Source organism: Mauremys reevesii, linkage group 1, assembly GCF_016161935.1.
Source record: "Mauremys reevesii isolate NIE-2019 linkage group 1, ASM1616193v1, whole genome shotgun sequence".
Classification (NCBI taxonomy): Eukaryota; Metazoa; Chordata; order Testudines; family Geoemydidae; genus Mauremys; species Mauremys reevesii.
Genome location: NC_052623.1, coordinates 304,538,934 through 304,545,886, shown reverse-complemented (window position 1 = coordinate 304,545,886; position 6,953 = coordinate 304,538,934).

The following is a 6,953-nucleotide window of genomic DNA, read 5'->3' as shown; positions in this document are numbered from 1 at the left end:
CCGCGGGGCAGCGACGTGTCAAAGTCCAGGCAACAACCAGCGGGTTCCGAAACTGGCTCAAACAAACCCGGTATGGAGCAAAGGCTGGGGGAGCTACAGGGCACGGGTCATACTCGCCCTAGCTCCCTGCCATTGCAAGCTTCTTTCTACAAGAAGATGGGAGGGAGAGGGGGGATTACGCTGTTTTATATCAAGACTCAGTAGATGTAATCACCTCCCATCCTCAGCGTTTTAATATTTTAAAACCTGGCCAAAATCTTCACCTCACTTAATCCAGAGAGAGTACCTCCAAAGGAACTACTCCTGGTGTCCACCTTTGTAGCTGAGATGGGCATCGGGCCCCTGTTGCTTGTATCATTATGGAAAGATGCCTCTGTTACTAGGTTAGAGATGGATGATCTATAAGAAACAAAGAAGTGATCTTGCTTCAATCTCATGATCTCACAAACAGTTCTCTCCTGGGCATTTATATTTGCTTGCTACATCTAGTTTACTTTTTAAACATTTGTATCAATTAGCTAATAAAATCAATACTACATTATTAATACTCCTCAGCAATCTGAAGGTGCTTTCTAGGGTGATGAAAATATTTTGGTACAATGACTGAATTTGTCTGATTCTCATTGTTTGAGGATATATAAAAGAAAACTTGGCAACAATCCTACAATAATTTCTTAGTTAAAAAACACAAAGAGAGCCAAAAATCTGTTCCCAAGATTAATAAAGTGGATTGAAGGGGATCACCAAACTCATATGAACTCTTTTACTTTAAGCAGCAGCAAAATATCTCTCCTGTTACAGTACTTCCTTGTAAGCTCCTCCAGATAAGGACTGTCTTTTAATAGGTGTTTGAACAATAATTGGACCATGATGCCTGACTGGCGTCTCCAGGCATTACCACACCAAATAACAATAATCACCCCAATAGTGGACTCATCTATATCTTCAGGTAGGTGAGAAGAAGGATGGCCTTATTGTTAAGGCATTAGCTTAGGACTCACAAGAAGTGTGTTCAATTCCTAGCTCTTGCAAAGGCTCCTTATGTGTCCTGGGGCACTTTGGGTGAGAGCCTGCCCCTACTGAAGTCAGGAGGGGGTTGCCATTGACTTCAACAGAGCCTAACTTGATCCTATGGGGAGGGGAGGCTCTAGATGCTATTGTAATATAAATAATAATAGACAGACTTATTTTTATCATTTTAAAAAGCCTGGAGATACAAGTCTTCCCAGGAGGGTATGTGATGTTGAGCAAGACAGGTAGCTAGCTGCCTTACCAACTAACCCTCATGAATCTGTCCACATTGAAAGATTTATCCTTGCCTTTCTTGCATAGTTCAAACTCCCATTAGGGGGCTGATACATTGAAAGTCTCTAAAAACACACAAGTCAGCACTTGGGAAAATTCTTTTAGAAATCACCTAATATGTCTCTGAATGCATTCATAAAAAATACTCATGAATAAAACATGACATCACCAGCAAATCAGGGAGTAGGGCTATCTCATCCAGTCCAAATGCAAGACTCAGCATCTTACCTGTGCAGTTTTCTCCAATGTAAACCTCCAAGAGTTGTGGATAAAATGTCACCACCAAAAATCATAATTTCATAAACGTTAAATAATTTAAATGCTCTTTACACTCTGCCACATCTAGCCCACAGATACACTGGCCTAGCTCCCGTTGGCATATGTGATGGGAGCTTTCTGCCACCACACAACACTCCCCTTTGGCAGACTCAGGTTCTCAAACTGATGTGTCATTTTGCAGAGCCAAAAGTGGAGGGATAGATAGATGAAAGAGAGAGACAACAGAAAGAGAGATGAGGTAATGGGGACTTTCTAAAATGTTCTTTGTGCCTAGAAACACTAATGCTACCCTACCCGGACTCAGAGTTTTTAATGGATTATTTGCATTACATTTTATTACCCCTATATTTTCTCTTAACCATCAAGGATTCCTGATAGGGTATAGCACTCTCTCTCCTGCAGAAATATGTGTCTTCTTTCCTGCAAGAAAGTCTCACATATACCAGCCAAACCAGCAATACATAATTCCCATCAAATTGTATCAGAACATCTTTGTACTTATCATGGAGATTCTGTCACAAAAAAATGCTTTCTACATATGCATTATAGTACAGTTGTTTATAATATGATCACATACTATTTCTCAATTAAAATATCATAGTATTTCACTGTAGCCTCAAGAGTATTTGTAGCCTCTTGCAGTACACTGCTCTGAGGGTACTGGACAAAGTCTGCAAGAGTAATTTAAAACAAATACAAATAATGCCATACTTAATATATGTCTATACTACGAAGTTAGTCCGGGCTCTTCCTCAAGCATTGCCTCTAACCCCGCCTCCCATCCATGCACAAAAACCTCTCATCTGAGTTTGGTGGTGCTTTCAACACAGGGTACTGGGCATGGTTGCGCATATGGATTAGAGCTTTGGTTTCATTTTCAGTTGGGCTGTTAACACACGCTTTGCAATGAGGATGGGGCTAAGTCATTTAGTTGCTGATAGTCATCCAATGCCTTCACATAATCCCCCCCACATGCCTAGAAGGACAGAGAAGTTGTCCCCACAATTCACTGGGAAAGAATCATAGGCTATGTCTACACTTACAGTGGCACATAGAGTACAAGCACAGCATACCTAGCTAGCATGTGTACAAATGGCAGTGTAGATAATGAGGCACTGTTTAGGAGAGATATGCCAAAACCGTAAAGTAGATACCCAACACAGCACACTACATGCCCAAGCCTCCCACGTCTACACAGCAATTTTTAGCAGTGTAGTCCCACTGCCTCCCTGCTTCCAGAGCCTTTCTGCGCTGCAGTGAAAGGCTCTGGCAGTGGGGAGGCAGCAGGGAAAAGTTCTGGCAGTTCCCCGCTCTTGGAGCTTTTCCTCCCCACAGGAAGTTGCTGGAGTTCAGCATACTGCAGCACAAAGCGTCATGGGATTCCCAGATGTTCTAGCAATGTACATGGCAAAGTGTAGCAGCAATAAGGGCACAGTAACTCAGGTACAGTTATGCAGTTTGGCTGCTCACACCCAAACTAGACTAACCCAGATGCAGCTCACCCAGGCTAACTCTGCAGTGAAGAAGTACCTTACACAATATACTATATAATATAATGAAGTATAATAGAGTGAACATAGCAGCATTAGCATAGGTTCTTGGCAGACCAGCATCAAAGCTAAACTCCTGCACTTGAGGAATTTAGCATTTGGTCAGGAGTTTATCTTCATGTATCACTGCTGCAGAGTCTCCATCCAAAGGCCTTGAGGAGCTCTGCCTCTGCGGAGCCTAGGAACTCTCCACTTACCTGTATGCTTCAATGGCTCATTAAGCCCTCAGGATTGAAACTACACTCCTGTTACTGAAGACTTTAGATCTGGAAAGTAACTTACCTGCATGCCTCAATTCAGTGCTCCTAACTCTGCAGAGCTGAAGCTAAAATGCTGCACAGCAATACAGGAAGTTTGCTCCAGAAGTGCTTAGAAAATTCTCAAGAGCTTATCCATACACAGGAGTGGATCCCATTTGCCAAAACTTTAGTTTCCCCTGGACAGTTTGTAGTCATTCTGACAATGATATAAACCACTGCACAGCTAAATTAATTGTGACTTTGATGTAATTTAACAAGCTTAATGAAATATTATGCATGCCCAGTAGGGAATTATTAAATTTTCATGATTTGGTCAAATCAAAACCAATTACTCTGAAACAAGGTTGTGCATGGATCCTTATAGAGAGCTATGTCCCTACGAAATTCCAGCTTTCAAATCTCAACCATTTCAACTGTATAGCTATTCAAAAATCATAGCATCATTGGACTGGAAGGGACCTTGAGAGGTGATCTAGTCCAGTCCCCTGCACTCATGGCAGGACTAAGTATTATCAAGACTATTCCTGACAGGTATTTGTCTAACCTGCTCTGAAAAATCTCCAGTGATGGAGAGTCCAAACCTCCCTAGGCAATTCATTCCAGTGCTTAATCACCTTGACAGTTGGGAAGTTTTTCCAACCTAAACCTCACTTGCTGCAATAGGTTGCAACTATTTATCTTATATAATACTATATTTTTTATTATATACAAATATCTGAAATGTTTTTGCTCAAACTTCTCCCAAAATGTACCATTAATAAAATACCAAGCCTGAAAAATATCAGCATGAAAGGTGAGAATTTCAGAAAGTTATGAAAGAGTAAAAACAGGACTGGAAATCAGTATGGAGCCTTCTCTGTAATGGCACTTGCCGTTATTATTTATTTATAACCTGTTAACAGGATTTTGTGAACAACTTTGAAAATGATTTTTTTAATCTATTCTCAGGGTTTATTTCAGATATTTGATTTGTGAGCCTCAAACTGGGCCTGCAGTACTGAAGGCTGGCTTGAGACCTTCCTGAAAATCAGGACCATAGAGTCAGTGACCTGACAACTGATCTACATGTGCACTCAGAGGTGAAAAGTTAGCACAGCATGGGCTTCGGAGTGAGTAGAATACATACACAGGATGAGTGTCAGGCTTGCACTACCTGCACTGAAGCTTGCTGCTATTGTTACCTGCACTAGCTGGATTCAAGTTAACTCAGGCTTTTGCTATGTAGACGTACCCTAAGTCAGAATATGAGAACAAAGTGAATTCCAGTTTTCCATTAAGCAAAGGAGTCGTGGAGTGGCTACCCTGGCAGGCTAGATAACAAAGTAGCATCAGTCCCATTTTACAGCTGTTGAAAGGTGAGGTACAGGAAAATTAAACAGCTTGTCAGTGAGGTGTTGTTATGTAGTGGATTAGTCATGTGTTTAGTAATCATGGGACCAGAGTTCTAATACTGGTTCTAACACTGAGTTGCTGTATTATCTTTGGCAGGTCTCGGAGCCTCAGTTTCCCTAACTGTAAAATGAGGATAATATTATTTATCTGTTCTATAGAGACATTGTCAGAACTATCCAATTAATGTTTGTAAAGTGATATCTATATGCCCAAACTTTTATCCAGTTCAGTCAGTGGCAAATGTGAATATAATTCAAGAAGTCTGGGCTCTCAATGCCCTGTACTCATTCTTGTAGGCAATATAATTTCCAGAGAGTTGTTCTTGATTTATGCCACTCTTCTTCCTTCCCTTCCTATTCCCTGCCTGGCTTTTACAGCCCTGATATGTTGAAATCTGTATAAGGTTTGCCAGGTTTGTCAAGCCCTTGAAAGGTTAGATTTAGCTGAAGCATTTCACATCACCCCAGGTAGCATACCCACTTTGGGATGAACAGAAAAAAACTGGACAGGAAATTCTACTGGGGATGGGAGCCTCCAAAAGTGTCAGATTCCACCTGAACAAATATACTTAACAGGAACTCCTACTGCAATTCCATGATAAGCTTTGTTGCTCTTAATTTCAAATGATGGAATCAATTTCCTTCAAACTTGGCTTGTTCCTTGGATCTCAACAAACTGCAAACAAGAAGAAAGAATCCAAGTTTGAAAAAAAATTGGTTCGCTGGTGATATATTATATATGCACAATATTTCTTACTGAAACATGAAACAAGTTTATTGTGCGATTTTAACACACACGGAACTGTACCGACATGAATGTTGCTGAATTTAAAATGTAGTGGGAAATGCCTTCTACCAAGTGAGTTTTCATATTCTTCAGCTGGGCAAAATGGACTCAGTTTTCATTTAGTTATAACAGTTCTTGTGAACAAACCCCTGGCAGAGGTTAGGGATGGCTAGATGTTCCTCTGGGCAGAAACCACATATGGAAAATTTCAGTCCAAAAGGATTTTACATCAGAATAATATGAGCAACTGAAAAGGAGGTTATATATGGAAGTTGCATTCCAATTTTAACTATATTGTAGCAAGATCTGTTAGTCCAACTATAACATAAAAAGCTCAGTAGACAGTATTTGAAACATACAGTGTGTTCCTGAAGATGAGTTACATTCCCGATAGTAACCGCATTTCATGTCAGCAGAGTCAAAAATAGGAACATTTATGTGACAGCCTTCAGTATAGCCTAATATACACCAGTATGAATTACTGCCAACGTAGAGGTGTGTTGTTTTTCCCACTAGTCTGCTGATGTTATAAGAAAACATTTCCTGAAGGTTTTCAGTGTCTCATGTATTTCAAGAAGCTAGAACTGTTTAATTTTTCACTCTGAAAAAAGTGAAGCTATTGCAAGGGAGTGTGATTGTTTTAGTGAAGGTATTTTAGGTATTGGACTAATTGGATGAAGTACATGTAGCATTGTGCTTGTAGTCAGAGCAGGGCAATTTTCTAGAGGAATGTATCTTTTACTGTATTTTTAGCCATATATAAATTATTAAATATACTTATAATAATCTGTGCCAGATTCAAATAGTGTAGAGGAAGTGTTAGAATCACCAATGTCTCCAGTCTCCATCTCCCACTAGGAGGCTCGTTCCCCTGCCTCTCTCCAGTGCTCTTGCTCATTCTATCTTCTTCCTGTTTCCAAGATGATCTATTTTATCACCACAGCTACCATTTCCTGAGCTTTAGCCACACTCAAGGCTCAGTAGACAAGAGGGCTCTGTGGGCTATTGCACTGTTCACAAATACCTAGGAACCTCTCTGATTGGACCAAAGTATCCAGATCAATAGAGCAAGGTAGACAATTTCTATTTACATTTTCTCAGCCTATGTTGCATGTCATCAGGCAAAATTCCCACTGAAGGAACTTGAAAATTTGCCTGAGTAAGGAAAATAGGATTGTTGCCAATAAAGGTAGAGGTATAGAGTGGGACATGTAGGATTCCATACGTAACCCATGGGTTTTTAATATGAAGAAAGTTCTCCACAAGTGCTTAACTTTTCGGAGGAAACTTATTAGAAAAATTATATCTTGTGTTAAGTATATGCATGCTCCATACTTTATCTTCCCACTATAAGTCTTTTATGATTTGTATGCGCATGGCT